The sequence below is a fragment of the Dipodomys merriami genome, unplaced genomic scaffold (genome assembly GCF_024711535.1).
Source record: "Dipodomys merriami isolate MVZ:Mamm:240054 unplaced genomic scaffold, mDipMer1.0.p SCAF_556, whole genome shotgun sequence".
Lineage (NCBI taxonomy): Eukaryota > Metazoa > Chordata > Mammalia > Rodentia > Heteromyidae > Dipodomys > Dipodomys merriami.
Genome location: NW_027206131.1, coordinates 100,400 through 122,441, shown reverse-complemented (window position 1 = coordinate 122,441; position 22,042 = coordinate 100,400). Strand labels below are relative to the sequence as shown.

At 44.5% G+C, this 22,042-nt stretch overlaps 2 protein-coding genes across 4 annotated transcripts in view; both read right to left on the bottom strand.

Moving 5' to 3' along the window:
• LOC138811998 (uncharacterized) overlaps nt 1-22,042 on the bottom strand; it is a 49,547-nt gene that overhangs the window by 18,177 nt on the left and 9,328 nt on the right. The gene's annotated exons all lie outside the window — the stretch shown is intronic.
• LOC138811996 (ral guanine nucleotide dissociation stimulator-like) overlaps nt 1-22,042 on the bottom strand; it is a 60,690-nt gene that overhangs the window by 29,361 nt on the left and 9,287 nt on the right. The window lies entirely within an intron of this gene.

Genomic DNA, 22,042 nt, shown 5'->3' with positions numbered 1-22,042 from the left:
TGGAAGGTTCTAGAACCTTAGCAAGAAGGGCTTAGTGGAAGGAAGTCAGGTCACTGGAGACTTGTCTAAGGGATGGTGGGACCCCACCCCTTCCTGTTCCTCTCTTTTTGCCTCCCGGCCACCATAAAGTAGGCAGCTTTGCTCCATCCTGTGCTTCCACCATGAGGACTTGCTTTGCCACAAGGCCCAAAGGCAAGGGGCCAAGATCTCAGCCTCCTGTGTAAAAAGGATTACAGGCATGAGCCACCAGCACCAGGCTGCAGTTTATTTTCAAGGTGAGGTCTCAATTATGTCCCAATCAATGTAGACTGTGATCCTCCTATTGGTGCTTCCCTTCACGGATGACAGGCATGTGCCACCAAGCCCAGTGATTGACTGCATGGGTCTCAAGAACTTTTATGGCCTCAAAGTACCATCCCCCAATCTGCACCTCCCAAATAGCTAGGATTACAGGCTTGAGCCATGACATCTGGCTGAGGAGCACTTCATAAAGATATAAGCTGGGCTAAGATTTTTCCCAACTTCTGGACTTGGCAATAGATATGATGGTCCTGGCCAAGAATGAGAGGCCCAGCCTCCCTCCAGGAAAACCTCAGAGCCCAGTCACATCCATAAGAAACAGCAGCAGCCACCACACCATAGGGTGGCAGCAACCTGCACAGAACATAATCACAGCTCATGCCCACAGAGACCCTCCTTCCTATGTGGCAAATGGAAAGCCACTGCTGACATGGGGGAAAGTAAGCATCATTACAATGACCTAGGATGAAATTTGGAAAATCTGTTATGGACTCCCAAGGCTCAGCCCTTTCGTGGACAGAAAAGCTGTGTTAGTTACACACGAGTGTGAATGCATCTATGCATGAATACATCTGTGTGTGCATGTGTATTGGTGCATGTGTGCATATATACATGTATCTGCCTTTGTGAGTGTATATTTGTGTGGGCATTGTGAGCGTGGTGCATGAATCTGTGTATGCATGTGTCTGTGTGTGTCTCTGTATACATGTGTGTGAGCACGCACCTATGTAGGCATGTGTGTGCATATGAGCCTGTGTGTGCATGTGTGTGCATGCGTTTCAGAATATTCATGTATATATGCACATGAGTGGGCAGCTGTGTGGGCATATATGCATGCATCCCTGTTTGTATGTGCATGTGTGTGCACACATATTCGTAAGTTTAAGGAAATAGACCCCAGACTTCTCATAGGAAGGGAGGAGTTAATATTCCACAGGTTATTAATCCTGTAAGCCTCTTCCTCTGGGGACACATCCCAGGAAAAAGGGAAGCAGGTCAGAGGGACCAAACAGTCTATAAAGTAGTACAAGATTCTAAAGCTAACCTTGCCTCTCATAAAAGGGGGAAAAAGTGAGTGATGACTTTGGGCACCTGTCCCCAGATACTAAACTTGTGGAAAGGTGAAAGTAAAACTTCAGAGGAGCTGTCCATCCTCAGGACAATGAAGGTTGCTCTGCAGCCACTTAGCAGCTCTGAGTAAGGGGACATCTGGTCCACACAGGGAGAGGACACCCCAGTGAACAAGCAGGGACATGCTGCAAAGCCCAGGACTCCCACCTCCTCCGCACAACCACCAGGGCCCCGGGCCCACACATGATGCACCAGTCCTCATACAAGTCCCCAAGTCCACATACAACCTAAGAGATGAAACCCACGTAAAGGAAGGGCACATTACCAACACCTCAAACCAAATGCTCGCCACACTTTTATGTTTTCACCAACTCACAGACTCCACAGAAAAAAGAAGCGCAATTCACCACTTCACCCTGCTCACCAGATGAGCTTTTTTCTTTTTCTCCCCTTTATAACCAACAAAGTCCGTCCTTAATCCAAAGGCAGAAGCAAAACACAAGATGTGCAGCATCCTGCTACCTCTCCCCTTCCCAGGCTCTATACCTCCTCCTGGCAGTGTTTAAATTTAAGAGTCAGCCTGGCAGGCCCAGCAGCTCTGAGATGCAAACAGCCTTGGTCCCACCCAGCACTGTGCCAGCATGGAGGAGGGGGCACAGGAAGCCAAGCTTCCTGTTTGTAGCCAGACGCACCCCCCCACTTTCCCTCTGGAGGAGGAACCAGGGGCCCCACATAGAGGCAGGGAGGTCTTTGCCAATGAGGACAGACACAGAGAGGGTACTGCATTTTGGAAGGATTTGCACAGTGCCTAACTTTAAGCCCTCACTGGCCAACTTGCCTTACCAGGTACCACCTTGGTACCAGACACAAAGCAAAGAGGAAGAGACTGGCCCAGATGAACCACTCCAATGGCAATCCCAACTACAAAGGAGGGGTTTGTGTGAGACACTTTTTTAGCTTATTATTTTTATATTGAGGTCTACTAGGGAAGAGATCTAACACTCAGTTACCACCCCCTCCAGCTCCCACCCCCCCAAAAAAACAGCCAATATACTTTAAATCTTTACTAGAATTGCTTCTTAGGTTTGGAGATAGCTTAAATGTGTCCCCCAAGCCTCTCAACCTTCACCCCCCACCCCCCTACACCCCAACCCTGGCAGTGTGCCAATGTTAGGAAGGACTAAGGCCTTTAAGAAGAGAGGCCAGAGGTGTACACTGAGAACATCACAGTTGGCTGCCAGTCCCAGCAGAAATTAAGACCCCAGTCTGGAAAGGTGGGTCAGTGGTAAAGTGCTTGCCTTGCCTGCATGAGGCCCTGGGTTCAATTCCTCACCACCTCATAAGCAGAAAGCCTGGAAGTTGCCCTATGGCTCAAATGGTAAAGCACTAACCTTGAGCTGAAGAGCTCAGGAACAGCACTCAGGCCCAGAGTTCAAGCCCCATGACCCACCAAAAAAAAAAAAAAAAAAGAAAAAAGAAAAGAAAAGACCCCATTTCAAAAAATAAGCCCCATCCCTGAGCTTTTGTACTTAAGACTAGTGCTCTATACCACTTGGACCCACAGCTCCACTTCTAATTTTCTGGTGGTTACTTGGGGTTGAGAGTCTCATGGACTCTATAAGCTTGGCTGGCTTTTAACCATGATCCTCCACTCTCAGCCTCCTGAGTAGCGACTGTTATAGGCATGAACAACCAGCACCTGACATAAAGCAAAATATTTTTTCGGAAAGCTTCAATCCATCAGCATGTTCCCTATTTCCTACCACATGTACTATGGCTTGGTGGCTCTAAGCAGCTCCTGCCACAGGCTGGCACAAACACAAAAACTGTTACTCCACTCTGACCACAATCAGTCTCCTGGGAATTACGGGAGGCTCAACTTGGAAGAACACTGTGTAGCCAGCAGATGGTAAACTAGACACCAGTACCACAGCCATCTCCATGGCTGTTGTATCAACCAGGTGAGCACTCGTGCCCTCTCTCCAGGAGCCAACCCTGATCAAAGCTTCTGCACAGACCACACTCGTCTAGTCCCACTGCTTTATCTCTGCCTGCATAAAGCCCTCAGGATGACATGAGCAACTTGTCTGACTAGTAAATTCAGTCAGAAGTCTTTCCCAGTGGTCGTATTTATGAACATTTGCCTTTTTTACCCAAAAATATTCCTGTCTACTTTGCCAACCCAATTTCAAGGACTGGGACATCCTGCATAATACATGGCTAGCATTCTGTACACTCACTGAGAAATTTGCCATTCACATGACAGAAAGAAAAGGACTCAAAGAAATTTTGGTCTACGATGAGCAAACTGGTTCTATTCCCTGTATTCCACAAATCTAAAAAGTGAATTCCTACACTCAATGGGAAAATATTTGGATTTAGAATATCAGATCACAATTACTTAACTGCTTCAGTAAGTTTTCATAACTTACACAATCCTTAAACCTTCTGTTTCCAAAGCTGCATTTGCAGCCTCAAAAGAGCTTGTTTTGCAGGAATAGTACTTTAGTGGCCAGGCTTCTATCTAAGCAGTAGTTCCCAAGTCACACTCACTGTTCTTGTTATCCATAGGAAGATCACCTTACAGCACACAAGTCTTTGTTCTTCATTTTAGTTATTCTAGGAATTTGTATGTGTGTGTGTGTGTCTTTGTGTGTGTCTGTGTGTGTGTCTTTGTAAACTGGGGTTGAAAATCAGGGCATTGTACTCTCACTTAGGTTTTTTACTCAAGCCTGACACTCTACCACTTGAACCACACTTCCACTGACAGCTTTTGGCTGATTAACTGGAAATAAAGAGTCTCATGGACTTTCCTGCCCAGGCTGGCTTCCAACTTCAATCTGCAGATCTCAGCCTCCTCAATAGCTAAGATAATAGGCACGAGATATCAGTTCCTGCCTAGAAAACTTTCTTTGTTAAAGCAAACATTTTTATGTGAATCTATCAGCAGTGCACCATGTAAGAACCATCATTTTCAAGGATTTAGCTTTCTTTTAAAGAACTTACTTTCTTTCTCAGCTCTATTCCCCAACGGTTCTTGATTTAACTCACAAAATACAGTAAGTCCAGACACCACATTTCCTAAACAAAAAGATTTTTGCTTACTTTTCATAAAATAAAGAGGTTTCTGAAAATGGCCACATTTAGGGTTTTTTTTTTTTGGCAGTTTGTTTCTAAACTACATCTTTAGTTTATAAGCCATTAGCTGGCATGACTCCCTCTTCCTTAGAAGTGAATGTTAGTCTTCTCTTACACCTCTTCCTCCTCTTTCTCCTCTTCTTCCTCCTTCTGCTTCTCTCTCCCTCTCTCAACTTTCACAAAAATTGTCCTAAATTTGAGAATTGACATCATAAATTCTGATCCCATGCACATCCAGTTGCTTTCTTTTTTATATTATTATTATTTTGGGGTCAGTTATGGGGCTTGAACTTGGGGCCTGGGAGCTGTCTCTGAGCTCTTTTTTGCTCAAGGCTACCACTCTACCACTTAGAGCCACAGCTCCACTTCCCATTTTCTGGGGGTTAATTAGCAGTCTTTCCTAACCAGCTGGCTTTGAAATCAATCCTCAGATCTCAACCTCCTGAGTAGCTAGGATTACAGTGTGAGCTACCAGCGCCCACCTAAGCCAATTCTAACCTCTGTGTTTCTTCCTTACTATAAGCCATGTTCTCTTTTTGTCTACCTTCTATCTCTTAAACATCATGACCACTCCCAACTCAGGCACAGAGAGACCCCTGGGGATACCTGGCTTTTTATGGAGGAGGTGGACAGGCCAGCCTGGCAGGAGGTTCCTTCCCAGGAGAATTGTCCAGCTGCTGTCCTTCATCAGAACCCCGCCCCCCACCACACCTCATCTCACCATGACAGGCCTGGCAGCTCCTGGCAGCTGAACCACCTACTCCTGCCTGTTGGCCTTGACACCACATCCAAGGCTTCACCCAGCCCCAAGAAGCACCTCAGGGCTCTCCAGGCCATAGCTGCCCACACATTTCTAACTTCATTCCTATGTGCTGAAGCTGGCAGCAGCTCACTGGTAGACCACACACCTGTTAGCAACTGCACATTGCAGGCTCAATTCTCTGCAGTGACAACCACCCATGGATCTCACCACTGCCCAGTGTGGCAGACCCAGGAAGAAAGTCTGGGTTAGGCCTTGCCAGTGTGTCTAACCACACAGATGGAATGTTCTAGGGATGCTAGGAAGCAAACAGATACCACAAAGCCATTTAAGGTGACATGACACTTACTTTTCTTTTGACTGACTTTAGAAAAATAGCCTCTGGGCCCATCTAGCCTAAGCATGAAGGGCAGAGGTGGCTCATACCTATAATCCAAGTTACTCAGGAGGCTGAGATCCAAGAATCATGGCTCAGGAAGACAAATCTAAAACACTTGTATCTCCAATTAATTAGCAAAAAGCCACAAGTGGAGCTGTGGCTCAAATGGTAGTGCACCAGCTTTGAGTGAAAAGTCAAGCAAAACTTCTAGACTCTGAGTTTAAGACCCAGTATTTTATTACCGTACTACATGAGTTATAACATTTATAAATATAACATGTAATATTATGTTATAAATAATATAATACTGTTACAGTATTATAATAGTAACAATAATAAATCAATAATAACAACAAACCAAAAAGGGCTCAAGATGTAGCTTGGTGGGAAAGCACCTGCCTAGCAAGCATCAAGTCCTAGGCTCAAACTCCAAACTGCCAAAATAAAAAGTTGTGAAAAGTTTCCTGAGATTAAACCCCAGCTTTTAAGTCCCTCACTTTGTAACATTAGACCTATTACTTCCCTTCTCAATACTCCTGTTTTCTCTTCTGTCCCTAAGGGTAAACACAATGCCACAAAAAAAAAAGAGGGTCACAAATGATGTAAGCTTCTTAGACTAGACCTGATATGTAGTAAGATGTTATATAATGGCACCTCCGAAGAGACCACTTACTTCTTACATTCTCTGTCTGGACACTTCACTGGTCCCTTAAAAAATGTCTGGGATAAGGAAATCAATGGCCAAGGAAGGTGGTCCATGCCCATAATTCTAACTACTTGGAGGGCTAACATTGGCCAGGACCGATCTAGGCAGGAAAGTTTTCAGCTTACCTTTGCCACTGAGATTTGGGTAAAGTGGTACACATGTGTAAACAACAAGTGGAAACTTAAAGAAAACAGGCAGATGACAGTCCAGGCACATGCCTGGGCACGAAGTGAGACCCTAGCTCAGAAATAACCAGCACACACAAATTCACTCTTATACTTGGTTGCTAGAATTAGAAGATAAACATATAAGTAAACACATACCAAATCCTGTACCTAAATATGTGATCAATCTGATTAAAGTACCATAGATGCATGCGTGAAGGGCCATAATAAAGTTCCTGAGAACAAGTACCATGAACTTTAACAAAAACATTAGGAAGGTGGAACATGTCCTGTCTGTGGTGTAGGAGCCAGTGCAAAGGGGTGGGAGAATGGAGAGGGTGAAAGGTAGCCAAGGGGTTCACCATGTTTTATGTCGATGTGTATGAAAATAAGCAATAAAGCATGGTGAGACTGATTTAGGAAGGAGGAGAGAGGATGAAGGGGAGCGATAGAAGGGATGAGTCTGACCCAGGAGCACGGTGTGCATTAAGGACATGTCAAAATGAAACGTCAAACAAACAGCCAATGAAAGAAATGGTTGGGGTGGGGCTTGCCTAGCAAGCAGGAGGTCCTGAGTTCAAACCTCAGTGCTGCTAAAGGAAAGGGGAAAAAATGAAGAAGTGTCTATTTCCTCCTTCTTCCTTAAAGTGACTGGCCTTTAAATGCTACCTTTTGTCCTTCATTCATCATGTCTTTATTCCTAAAGTCAATTTCATCTGTTTGATAACTCGATTCTACCAACTTAAAGGCAGAGCAGCCTCCGAGATACTCTGTCATTACTCAGGCAAGTAGCTAATAAACATAGGTTAAGAACACATCTGTTCTCAGATTTTTAGCTTCTCTCCCTTTTTATCTAGTCTCTGATTGTTCCTGAGGCTCAGGCAGGCAGCTTGCCTTGGGACCAGCACAGACCAGGACAGTCTCACCCCCATTCCCCATTCTCTCATCTGTCCTTTCTCCCATCCACATCCTCTTGCACCATTTCCATTGTAACCACAGGTTTGAAAGATTTAGGTCCTAGACTATTACCAAAAAGCTTTTCTCTTGTGCTTTGAAAGAATCTGGCAGATGCTTTATTCTGTCACATTGAGGCAATAGAGCACAGCAAAGCACTTGGGTTTCCCTTTGCTTTTATAGATTGAAATTCATTAAACATATTCTGCACGGCAGTTCTGAGTAATGTTGGCCCGGGAAGAAAAGAAACACAGCTCCCAAAACACTGAGAAAGGATACTCAGATGGACCACAGCTTGGAGAAACGTTGAGGTTCAGTAATCCGTCCACCCTTAGACAGTCCGCAGGACATCCCATGAATGACACCACTTTATTATAGTTTTATTCTCCTCTGATGAGCCAGTGACACTCTCTGAGACACAATGAGCTGGTGCAGAAGGATCTGCTGTTTGGAGAGGGGTTTTCTTAAGAGCAGTTTCTTTAGTTTGCAGGATGATTCCTAAACCATGCTTTCCTGAGGCAAAGTTAGCTGGATGTTTGGAAAGCAAGGGTGTTGACACCAGCTGTGAGGTAAATCACCAACTGAAGACTCCAGTAATCATCAGAAATGACAGGAGAGGCTCACAACCACCCTCCAAGGCTGGAAAACCTGGTTATCAAATTAATTTTGGAAAGTGAAAGATGAAAGGACAGGCCACTTTTTTTACCCCCTGGAAGAATGCTGATTTGGTTCAAAAAATGATTTATGAAAAAAGACTTGTTTCAAGCTTCATGAAGCTAATTAAACAGGAAATTTGCACCAAGATAAATTCAATCTTTGTGTCATAAAACCACTGGACTGTGAAGAGGGGCAGAGGTATAACTGATTATGAGTTATGAGACATAACTGAATGGGTAGGCTGAAGATAAAAAGCAGATAGAAAGTCTCCATGCTGTTTTCTTTTGGCAGTATTGGAATCCAAACTCAAGGCCTTGTACTTGCTCAGCTTGCATGCCCAGCTGGCATTCTATCTACCTATTGAGCCATGCCTCCAGCCCAACATTTTGCTGGTTATTTGGAGGATTAAAAAGTCTTATGGACTTTTCTGCCCAAGCTTGCTTTGAACTATGATCCTACAAATTTCAACCTCCTGAGTAGCTAAGATGAGAAGCACGAACCACACATACTCTTTGACATTCTAACATACTACTAGTCTATAGAGAGTGTATTTCTCTTCATTTGGAAGAGACACTGCAATAGTAGAAGACATGCATACAAAATTAAAGCACTGTTTGTATCAACAATATTTAGTTAGCTCCCTCTTCATCCCTATTTTATTTATTCCACTGCAATACTGCTATGGTGACAAGGAATCATTTTCCCTAAAATTGCACTTTCTCTGATAGCAGCACCAGTTTTCCTTTTTCTATCTCCCTCTTTCTTAATCTTCTTTAATCTCAGTCTTCTCTAGAAAGTATTTGCAGGTAACTCTGGAATGTCTCACTCCATGACATTGTAATTCAGGGTTCACACAGATTCAGTCCTGATCCTAGGTCTGCTTCCCTTCATCCATGCCAAGCAATGTATTTCTTTTCGTAAATTCCTACATGGAAGGGTGGCTAAGTTTACAGACATGGGATGAAATAAGAAGGATAAAGCAGGGTTCCCAGGAATAGCTGTCTGCTCGGACAGGCCATCCACCACCTCTGTTTACAGAAGAGGTGAAGAGACAGGAGGAATTTAGCTAAGTTTTGAAGGCAATTTCAACTTCCACCCAGGGTTAGGAAGGCTGTCAACTACCTAGAAGCTGACACTGGATGTAAGACAGCAGTGAAAAGAATACTGAGAAGAACTAGTGGAATACGGCATATTAAGAAGTGAGTTCAATACTTAAAGATAATAAGAAAAAAAGGAGGGGCTGGGAAGGTGGCTCAGTGGTAGAGCACTTGCCTTGCATGCATGAGGCCCTGGGTTCGATTCCTCAGCTTCACATAAGCTAAAAGAAAAAAGCCAGAAGTGGCGCTGTGGCTCAAGTGGTAGAGTGCTAGCCTTGAGCTGAAGAGCTGAGGGACAGTGCCCAGGCCCAGAGTTCAGGCCCCATGACTGGACACCCCCCCTAAAAAAAAAAGATAAAATAAGGAAGTGAGTTCAAGCTGGGTACAGTGCTATATACTTGTAATTCTGGATACTGGGAGGACTGGATTTCCAGAGCAGCTTATGTAAAAAGTTACAAAGACGCCATCTCCAAAGAAAACAAAATGCTGTGTATAGTGATACACACTTGTCATCTCAGCTAGGGAAGAAAGTATAAATACCAGGTTCACAGTCCAGAGACCAGCTCAAGAAGTCATAAGGTCTTATCTCAAAATCCACCAGAGTAAAAGGGCTGGCAGCATGACTCCTGTGGTAGAGAGCCTGCTTAAAAAGGATGAAGCCTTGGTTTCAAACTCCAGTATAACAACACACAACAATCACAATAACGTTTTATTTCTCATTCATCGTTCCTCTCTAGCACTCATCTCTTTTCACTACCTAGGGGGTCTAGGTTTGTAAGTGGAGGCACTAAATTCAGCTCCTTGATGGCTAACAGATATGCTGGGTCAGCCACCTGCAGGGTGTGAAGGGACAGAGACTTCAAACAAATGTCCATTCAATAAGACACTGGCAAGGCAAGCTGAGCCAGAGCCCCAGCCCTGAAGAAAAACCAGGCAGGCTTTGTAGGAAAGGACCTATTCTAACAATGGCACAACCTCACCTTCCTCAAACTCCCCCAGCTTCAATCACTCTGTGTTGATGTGTGTGTGTGTGTGTGTGTGTGTGTGTGTGTGTGTGTGTGAGAGAGAGAGAGAGAGAGAGAGAGAGACAGACAGACAGACAGACAGACGGAAAGACAGACAGACGGAAAGACAGACTGACGGAAAGACAGACTGACTGACAGAGACAGACAGAAAGAGAAAGACAAAGTGTGTGTGTGTGTGTGTGTGTGTGTGTGTGTGTGTGTGTGTGTGTGTGTGTGTGTGTGTGTGTCTTGGGACTTGAACTCAGGACCTAGCTGCTGTTCTTAAGCTTCATTTTGCTCAAGGCCAGAAATTTACCACTTGAGCTACAGCTACACTTTTGGCTCAATCACACTTTGCATTACCTATCACCACTCAGCTGAGCCTTCTGAAAAAAAATATTAATGCCGGTAGTTACAGTTTTTGAGTAAAATACACCATATCCCCTGAACGCTCTCAGTGCTGTGTGTGCTGTACTACTGAGAAGATTGTAGGAGGCTCCTGAGGTGTTTCCTGATGTGTTCCATGACTCATTGCATAGGTAACAAAGACTCTGAACGAGACTCATGTAATTCTACAGTCCTGGCTCTTGAACTCCATCTAAGTTTAGAGTAGTTGCAGCCAGAAGCAAAAAGCCCAGATGCCCAGAGGTCCCATCTGAGAGGAAGGACGCTGTTACTCCAGACTCCAGCACAAAGGTAAGTACAGAGGTTTGTTTTTACAGTTCTCCAGTTTGAACTCATACCTTTGTACTTGCTAGGCAGGCACTTTATCACTTAAACCACAGTCCAATACCAATCATCTATTTTTCATTTCAATTATTTTTCAGATCTCACATTTTTGTCTGGGGATGGCCTCAGATCACAATCCTACTATGTCTGATTTCCCAAGTTGCTGAGATCACAAGTATACAACAAGAAGTCTGGGCTTCTTTGTTGAGAACTTGTGGTCTGGGCCTGGGCAACTGTGTTCTTGCTACCTCTACATCAGGGTAGCTGAGATTCCAGCAGTAGCCACTGATCCAGGCTTGCTAAGCTCCTCACAAACAATATCTAAAGTTCAATGGGCATGACTATGGTAATCGTAGATGACTTTTTCTTACCCGTGAGTTGAATAAATCATGATGAACTCCTAAGTGAACATTAAACTTCTCACACCATCTACTCTGGAAATCAAAGGTCTTCCCTCCTCTCCTGCTTGTTTTACTTCAAAAACCAAAATCCCCCCACCCCCCACCAATGCCACTCCTTTGTGGTCCCTTTGGGCCCAGGGCACTTCAAGGGGAGAATATAGCCACATGTAAACTCCATCTCAAGTCACGCTCTGAACTCTGACTTCTCAACTTGTGTTCATTTTCTACTTTGCCAGAACTTCAACCTGGAATGAACATTATGTCTTCCTCATCCTCCCTGTTCTGTCTATTTCCAGTTTGCTGCTTAAATCTGAGGCCAGGCTCTAAACTTTCCTTCTTATTCTGCCTGTGGCTAGCGAGGAAAGCAGATGGTAATTGGACTGTGTGGAGTATTTCTATAAGAGCAGCAAACACAAAGGCTTAACTGAATGGAAGGTCAGTTGGGATACAGGGGACCTAACAATGTCAGAGAAATGAGTAGCTGACAGTGGCTCATGCCTGTAATCCTAGCTACTCAGCAGGAAAGTTCATGAGACTCGTCTCCAATAAACCACTAGAGAACCAGAAGTGTCACTATGGTCAAGTGGTACAGCACTTATCCTGAGCTAAAGAGCACAAGGACAACAGCCAGGGCCAGAATTCAAGCCCCATGACCGACAAAAAAAAAAAAAAAGAGAAATGTGTGGTCAAAAAAGCAAGCTAGAAGTAGCACACAGCCAAAGTGCCTCATTCTTTCATTCACTCATTTATTGACACTGAGATTTGAACTTGCAGTACTGAGTTCTGAACTTAGCAAGGGTGAAGCCTGCTGAGCCACGCATCCAGCTCATCACAGGCTTTTGGATGGGAAGTAACACAGTTGGATACGTTTTCTCAAAGGACTGGAGACTACACTGAAAGCTGACACACCAGTTACCTAGACAAACTGGCAAGTGGGCTAAAATGTAACAAGCTTTTGAAAGGAGCTCTGACTGTATAAACACCCAGTCCATTTTCCTGATCCCCACTGTGAGTGAGCTTGCCATATTTTGGTGGATGCTGCCAGCATCAACATGCCTGACCATACGGAAATCTTGAAATTCTCCTCAGCACCCCCCATTCTATTTAAACATTTAAATATTGCCTATTTAAATACTGCCTTGCTTTCATGGATTCACTTCTTCATTAGTGGAACTTCCAATGAAAAGCAGGTCGGGACTTCTCAACTTTTCCTTTTCAGCCCAGTTTGGCTTTCATAGTTTTTATTCCTTTATCTCTCAGTGATGTTCTGGGTCAATTTCTTACTCACAGAGTCCACAATTCCAATTCTCTCTTTGGCTAAATCAAGCTCATCATGAAGTACCTTATGGATTTTAAATAATTGTTATAGAGTTAAATTATTATATAATTGTTACACATTGTTAAAAATGGTTAGGTATCGTTAAGTAATTGCTATTGTTCCATGGAGGTTTTCACTTTTGAGATTTCTAATTGGCTCTATCCAGGTGCACGTGCTCTCCATTTGCACTGGAGTACTTAGTGTTCATCATGTCCTGCTTCTATGGGTACCGTTCCCTGTCTTTCAAAGTTCTCTCCTTGAGGAAACTTAACACTTGATTTTGTAAGTTCTTTCTGTGTCCCTCCACCCTGACCAAGTAGAGCATCAGCAGATATTATGAAGCAAGGGTGGGATCACAGGACACCTGACTGCATAGAGAAGCAGAGGGGCAGAGAAAATCTAGGAAGATGTCACCATGGTCACGTGGGGGTGGAAACTAACCTCCATAGCTGTGGGATGGACCTCTGGGCTCCTAAATTTAGAAGGTGAGTAGGCACAGAGTAGAGTCTTCCTGAAGAGGCACGGGGAAGCCTGGATGTCTGCTGCTTTCAATTATCCAACCTCAAGTACCTGGTTATAGTGACTAGAAGAACAAACATGAAGATTCATCATCATCGCTATAGCCCATACTATGCTGTTGAGTCTCAACTGACTTTTAGTTGTGGTTCACCTCCCTGCACAGAGTTCTGGGCCCTGGACTGAGAAATGCAAGGGTGCATGAGGCTTCTACCTTCTGTGTATCCAGAGAAGCACCCATCTTATTAGCCTCATGTGGCCTCTTGAGGTGGAAAGCCAACATCAGCCAGAGCAGAGGCCATGAAGAAGCTAGCTAATATGGCTGACACAGCTCCTTGCACAGACTTTGACAGTGTACCGCAAAGTCTATTGGTTAAAAACTCCAAGGGACTTTTTTCCTCCTGACAGCAAACACACAACTGTCATCTTCAAACTTACAAAGATGGGAAGTTACATGTGAGTCCACTGTGGGCTGATCAGAAGTCTCCTTGGAACACAACAGGCTGAGGGAGCTGATAATCACCAATGAAAAAACTTCTCTCACTAACTCAATAACACCATGGGGAGACTGTCCATGTTCTGTAAACAACTAAATGTCTACAACCATTTCTCAAGCTATCAGAACCCCTGCATCACATCCTTCTGGTGCTTATCACAAATGGCATTAAGCCATCACCCACTACCCAACCCCAGGCTGCCAGAGGGAAGACCCCTGCAGAAGGAAGACTGGACACTCGATGTAGACCCCAAATGATTCTTTTTGGTTGTGGAACTTGAACTCTGGGCTTGGGCGCTGTCCCTTCGCTCTTCAGCTCAAGGCGAGCACTCTACAGCTTGAGCCACAGCACCACTTGCGGTTTTCTAGTGATTTATTGGAGATAAGGGTCTCACGAGTTTTCTGCCCGGGCTTGCTTTGAACTGTGATCCTCAGATCTCAGCCTCCTGAGTAGCTAGGATTACAGGCATGAACCACCAGCGCCCAGCTCCAAGTGATTCTTGTGCACACACAACATGCAATCTGGAATCAACGGTGGGACACACACGATCCCACAGAACACAGCACAGCAGTGTCGAATTTACCCTCTAAAAACGGCTCTTCCTGAAACAGCATCTACCTACCCAGGTTAAAAAGAAGCAAAACAGTGGGACGGAGAGAGATCAATTTCCTGCTCCTGACCAAACAGTAGCAGACTACCCGAGGAACAACCATTGGTTGACCACGTGGGTGCACGTGGAAGACATGGATTGTGCTTCCAGTTGCTGTGCCCAGGTCTCCCTCCAGTATGAAATAGCACCTGCCACCCACACTGCCATACTTGAGCCATTGCAGGGCACTGGGAGTCTGAGCTCCTCAATCTCAATGAGGGTGTTTCCTGGTGGCCTGCAATTTAGCCGACTGCTTCTAACATGAGTCTAAAGCCAGTTCCTGGGGTTATGGCCTAGCCTGTCACTCCAGAACAAATTCTGCCTTTTCTAATTCAATATTCTCATCTGTGAAGCTAGAATAATCACCGAGAAGGAGAGGAGGGAGCATCACAGGCCTCCTGATAGGATGCACTGCGAAGGACAAGACATCAATCACCTCTCTGGTATTTCTGCCCAAAATGCAAAGCCCAAAACTAATGGGGGGAATATAGTTGTCATATATTCCACAAAGATGTCACTAACGGTAAAGGAAGACTAAGGGGTTGTTCCCAATGACTGGAGACCAGAGAGTCATGACAATAAGCATAGCCTATAACCCTGGATGGAATGGTAGACTGTAGGAAAATTTAGAAGAAAAAGAAAAAACTCACTTGAGAAAATCAATTAAAGTGATGTTGGCCAGGTACTGGTGCAATCCTTGCTACTCAGGAGGTTGAGATCTGAGGACTGCAGTTCAAAGCTAGTCAGGGCAAGAAATCTCGTGACACTCTTATCTCCAATTAACCACCAGAAAACCAGAAGTGGTACTGTGGCTCAAAGTGGTAGAGTGCTAGCCTTGAGCAAAAGAGCTCAGGGAAAGTACCCAGACGCTGAGTTCAAGCCCCATAACCAACAAAAAAAAATAAAATGTAATAATTTTTTTAAAAAAATGAAATGATGTTAGTGTGCTGATGACATCTCTTTGTCAACAAAACCCCCCGTCCCCAAACATACCTTTCCTTACATTCAAGAGTAAGCTCCAGAAATTGCCCTGTATCATTTAGTATTCCTTTGAATTTTCACCTTGCTATATCATTTCTGCATTCTATACCCAGGAAGAAAACATCATGTAATTCTGAAGCAGAATTGAGGTCATAAAAAATAGAGTTACCATGATATTCAAATTGGGAAAATGAAGAAAACCACCTAGAATCTTACATTAGAGGCTTTTGAAACCTGTAAATGGATATTAAGTCTCAACCTCTCTTTCCTTCCATCATTCCCACAGCATACCCCAGGGAGGGCAAAGCTAAGCTTCTGAGACCATCTGTCACACAACAGTGACCGAGAACTAGATCACAAGCCATCACACAGCACTCAAGCCAAAGGATCTCTCACAGCTCAACCGTCTCTCACAAACCTTTAGGATACTTTTCATTCAGTAAACATTTCCTGAATGTCTCATGCATAGAACAACCTGCTACACAAACACATAGTAAAATTTACACTAGCAATAAAATTACAATTGGCTGGGATCCAAGACTGGAGTCCCTCAATGTTAATCTCATTGTAAAGCTGTTAATATAAACAAGTAGCAATGTGCTTACTTGGCTGCTTCTCCAACAAGTGAAGAATGATTAACCTGGACTAGTGCTTCATACCTCTAAATTCTAGCTCCTCAGGAGGCTGAGAGCTGAGGATCATGATTCAAAGCCAGCCCAGGCATGAAAGTCTATGTGACTCTTTTATCTCCAATGAACCACGAGAAAAGCAGAAGTAGTGCTATGGTTCAAAGTGGTAGAGTGCCTTTGAATCCACAAAAAATATAATAATAATGTCATCTGGGAAACCTTTCCTAAAGGACACACACACACAAACACAAAGCACCTTTCCCCACAGCAGCTGTGCACCTGGAGGAAGGTGCTTAACTTGCCTATTGTATTTAGAAGTGGGGTTGCTGGAAGAAGGGGATACTGGAAGTAGCTAAGGTTATCAAGATAGAATATTGGTGATTTTATAAGAGGAGGAGATCAAAAGACATCCAGTCAGGGTTTCCAGTGACCACTTGAAAGTTCCAGAATATCAAAGCATTACTGTGGCCCCGACAAAGAAGGGCTCGTGGGGGTAGGGGGATGGGTGGGCTTTGGGTTCATGTCTGTCTCCAGTTTCAGGATGCATAATTAAAACAGAGGTGGCCCCCAGGGCTGTCTCTGAGCTACAGGATGGATAATTAGCACATATACACCCTCAGCCACAGCAGCACCCCCAACCCTGAGAGAGCAAAAGGCCCTGGGAGAGGCAGGAGACCCAAGGGCCCAGATTTGCTCTGCTTCCAGAGTGAACTCAAAGACTCAACTTTGGGGTTGGCTGTGTGTGCTGCTCGGTTTCAAAGAAGTGGGAACAGCTCAACCACTCAAGCATCAGGATAAAGCAGAGCGGCCTGGAAAGAGCCAAGATACGATCAAATGGGGAGAAAATGTGGAGAACCTTAGGAAAATAAAGCAACACAAAGGGCAAAGAACCCAAGGGAAATTAAGGGAACACAAAGGACAAACCGTCAAGTGGGAATCCTTCACGTGGGAGTCCTACTTCTAGACTCAAAGAATGAAAACGCAGCTTCCACCTGCTGCAGAAAGTCTAGATGCTCTGATATCACACAACTGCTCTCACTTCTTAGGGAGAACAAAGCAGGGGTTCTCAGCTAGGCAGGGGCAGGAAAGGGAATAGGCTGCTCCCCAAGAAGACAATCTGGAAAGTGCAGACACATTTTTGGTCATCCCAAAACAATGGGCAAGCCAACCCCAGGAAGAGGGGAGGGGAACTTTTTGGTTATAAAGCTTGAAATGTCAATAGCACTGAGACCCAGACTTTGTGAAATAGAGGGCCGATTTCAAGGGCAGTTCTGCAAGTAGAGAAAGAAGGCTACCAGAGACCTGAGCCTCCCCCATGGGAAAGCCATCCTCCTAACAGACTTTGTATTCATCTATGGTAGAAACACCAGAGGCATCATGGGGCCTATGCTCCTGTCTTCAGCATGACTTGTGGCCTGTAATCCTAACTACTCAGGAAATAGATCTGAGGATCCCTGTTCCAAGCCAGCCTGGACAGTAAAGTGCATCAGACTCTTTATCTGCAATTAACCACCAAAAAGCCCAAAGTGGAGGTGTGATTCAACTGGTGGAGTACCAGTGAAAAAGCTAAGAGAGAACTTAGCCCTGAGTTCAAGCCCCAGTACTGGCACACACACACACAAAAGAAGAAGAAGAAGAAGAAAAACGCACATTCGTTCTTCATGGCAAATATTTCTCCTTTTGATTAATTAAATTGCACTCTGGCTCACATGCCAGAGTACATCTATCCTGGGCTAGGTTGATGGGCACACTGTCCCCAGAGGAAAGTGAAAACCAAGATCATCTGAAGAATGGCACATCCAAAGAGGAATCAGCTCTGCAGAGGTCTGCCTCAGTGGCAGCAGGTAGCCTTAGTTTCCATGGCAACCCAGGGCACATCCCTTACAAACAACAGCATTCATTTCTGTTATTTGAGGTTTTGGGTTTTTTTTTATGATTCTGGGGACTGAAGCCAAGGTGGCATGCAACTTGAGCAACTCCCTCAGCTGAACCAGACCAATTTCATCCTCATAATCCTCCAGCTGCAGCCTTTGAGTAGCTGGGGTTACAGATGCTCACCACAGGTGAGCATTTGTATCAGCATGCATGATGATGATCCTCCCCAGAAACTAATGCAGGAAAAGTCTGACTCAAGCATCCTAGTCTCTGATGCTGGCAAGTCCTGGAAAACCAACAAGACCAGCAATCAACCAGTGCATGCAGACATCAGGATGTAGAGCAAGAAAAAGGGTAGCAGAAAAAAGAATCAAAAGAATTGGCTTTAGGCTCAGATCTGCTCTCCAAATACCCCTAGGACATTTCACCCCTCCAAGCCATAGGTATAAGGACATTATGTACAGACTCTCCTGTGGCTTCCAAATTGCATGAGGGTAAAGGGTTCCTTCCCAGAGGAAGAATCAAGTCCACACTGGGTCTCCAACCCATGTGCTGTGCTTACGGACCCACCATCCTGCCAAATACTGCTCTTTGTGCAGAAATACAGTTCTCCCGGGAGCACATCAAGTACCAAGTTTCCAGCATTTTCAACTGAGGAAAAGTTTTGTTGCTACATTATTAACTCTTAGAACTAAAATAGCCCCAACTGTAGCCTCAATTCTTAAAATTGTGGTTCCAATACTAACCTCGCTCCATTTCTGGAGGCCAGTGTTAGGGGAATGAAGAGAAGAAAGGGGGCCTCACAAACCTTGAGGAGCATCTCCTTCTATTATACATGTGATTCAGTCCTCCGCTCACCACTATGCCAGGTTGTGCCTGAGGTTAATTCCATTTGGTGAGCTAGAGTTCCTGTGCCCACATGAACTTCTATCTCCTCCTACTCCACTCACCTGTCACCCGCCTTCCCTCCCACAGCTTGAGGACAGTGACAAAACTCTGCTCAAATTATCCATGCACTGACTCTTGCAAAACATCAGAAGATATACTGCAAAGACACAGGCCGTTAATTAAATTGTAGATCATGAGAACTGAACCCTGGTAGGCTTCAGTTGTGGTTATGATAGGTAGGTCATGCTGGCTAAATTATGCCCAGCCTAAATTATGCTCAGAACTGACTGAGCAGAACAACCTCTGTGCATGCTGCACCTGAGCTTTGCTTCCTCCCCAAACACAATGCTGATATACTGGAAGGCTGGGGTCAGGTAATGTCCAGAGGCCACACTGGAACTTTCACATCCTTGTTTTGGACAGTGCTGAAGTTAGAAACCCTTAGCTTGCTTCTCTACATAAAGGGTCTCAAGTTCTGACTGGCTGAAATGCCTAACTGAATCATATATTGCAGCACTGTGGCTACTAGCAAGAGAGATTTGATAGGGTCTCTGCAAATCTCTTAATTAAAATCACAGAGATAGGGACTGCTCAGCATAAAATAGGAAACGAAAGGCATGGCAGAGTAAATTTCCAAAGACTTCCAAAGTTCTAAACTAGCACACAGATATACTTCTAAGTGCAGTAACTAAGTAATTCTGTATCACCACAGTGAAAAGCATGTCCTTGGATCTCTGATGTCTCCAGGAGGGTGATGTTTGGGCCTAGCACACTGCTGTGTTCCATAAGCAGACAGAAAAATCGGGAGGATCAAGGGTTCAGGTCAGCCCCAAGCCAAAAAGTTGTTGAGATCCCACCTCAACAGAAAATTCAGCAGGGAGCAGCAATGTGCACCTGCCAGCCTAGGACCAGCAGTCCATGCCAACAGGGATGAAAAGTGAGATGCTATCTCAAAAAATAACTACAGTAAATAAAAAAATAAGGGCCTGGGTCACATGGTAGCATGCCTGCCTTGCAACACAAAGTGCTGACTTCAAACTCCAGTGTAGAAGAAAAAACTTGCCTCAAAAGAGGCATTTTTTAAAGTTAAGCCAATGACTGACACTTACTGCTGCTGCTTCAACCTTTAGAAATAGTGACTTTTACAGATTAAACCAACAGGACGTGGTCTACAGAACACAGCTATGTCTTTCTTATGTCAATATTCTCACAGAGTCACTACAAAGTTGATAAAAAAAAAGTATAAATTCCTAGAAGTTCCTGGATTATTTTTTTAAAAAGAGTTAAAAAAGCAGGGGCCTAGAATAAGGCTTTGTGGTACACTGATTGCTAAGCATGCATGAAGCCCTGGGTTTGATTCCTCACGAACACATAAACAGAAAGAGCCAGAAGTGGTGCTGTGGCTCAAGTGGTAGATTAATTGCCTTCAACAAAAGAAGCTCAGTAACAGTGGGCAGGCCCTGAGGTCAAGCCCGAAGACTGGCCAAAAAAGTAAAGAAAAGAAAAGACACATTGCTGCTCTTACCTAAAATTCTAGCTGCTAAAGAGGCTGAGAGCTGAGAATCGAGGTCTGGAGCCAGCATTAGCAGACAAGTTCCAAGCAATATCACAAGGCTCTGAGTTTAAATCCCAGCATGGTACTAAACACACACACACAAACACACACACACACACACACACACACACACACACACACACACACACACACACACTCACACCACATATCCAGCCATACATTGGTCAATAAGATGGAGTGAATGCACAGAGTAACACCAGGAGGATATTCTTAGGAGAGGGTCACAGAGGCTCAACAACTATGTACATCTGGTCATATAAAATAATATTTATCAAAATGAACTCCAGGAAAAATGTTTTTTTTTCTTTGTTGCTGTTTTCATTTTCCTTTCCTCTTGTCTTGTTCATTTATCTGTCTTTGGGAGGGTAAGGTGGAACACCAAAATGGAGGGACAAAGAGTGAACAAACGCAGCAGGAGTATTCAATAGGCAATGTTGAAAATGGACTCTACAACTTATTGGGTGGGGACTAGAGGGAAAAGTGGGGAGAACGCAAGAGAAGGGATGACATTGTCCAAAAAGGAATGCACTCGTTACCTGACTTATGTAACTGTGACCCCTCTGTACATCACCTTTCCGGTAATAATACTTTTTTTAAAAAACCTCAGTGTATATTTTGTGAAACAATTTCTCCTCTGCTCACCTCCACTGCAGGTTTTATCATTTGGTTTTCTTTGTTTATTGTGCCAGTACTGGGGCTTTAATTAGGTCCCAGGCCCTGTCCCTTGTGTTGGTGCTCTAACCCTTGAGAGCCACACCTCCACTTTAGGCTTTTTGATGTTTAATTGGAGATAAGGTTCTCTTGGATTCTCCTGCTTGTGCTGGCCTCAAACCTTTGTCCTCAGATCTCAGATCTCTCCTGAATAGTTACAATTAGAGACATGAATACCTATGCTGGGCCTATTACATGTGTTAGTCAATGCTAGTCTGAACCAACCAAATTAGTATTATCACGTCTCATACTCCTTAAGCTTACAAGCCCTAGCCTAGTAGACAGAAGCCAAACTGAATGTGCCCAGCTGTCCCAAGCACCTTCTGCTCTGCAAGGTGGACCCATTGCAACAATGAGATGTACAAGTCGTCATGTCGAAAATGAACTTTACAATTTTGGTAGGGGAGGGGGAGGATTGGGTGGGGGGGGCAGGGAGGATGGGAAGGGATGGGAAGGGGAAACAAAGGAGGAGGCTACAATGCTTGATAAGAAATGTACTCATTACCTTGCCCATGTAATTCTAACCCCTCTATATGGTATTTTTACAGAAAAAAAAAAAAAGGCAGCCAGGTTCAACTATTCCCAACCTTTTCCAATTTCAACAGGATGTCTGCTAAGACAAGCCATCTGCTTGGTGGTTGTGAAAAGACCCCAGACTCCAGTATATGTTCACCCATTGAGCCCCCCATTGAGCCCTTTAAGGAAAACTGCTGCCCCTTCCCCTGCATACCTAAGAGAGCGAAGCAGGACACAGGCAAGTCATACATGCCCTAAAGCCAGGCATTCCTGAAAAATAGCCGACCCTCCCGTCCCTTCCTGTAAAACTTAGCTATAATGGCAGGGTAGGTCAGGAGGTAATAAATCACTTGTCAAAATTAGGGAACGAACAGTTTCGGTGCATGACGACCAGCACAGACTTGCCGGGGCAAGTACCGACACGTCAGCTTTCCCCCAACCCCACCTGCCCCATCTGGCCAGCTTAACCTGACCAATCCCCACCCTGAGCGTAATTTGAAATTAACCAATCAATATTCTGTAACCA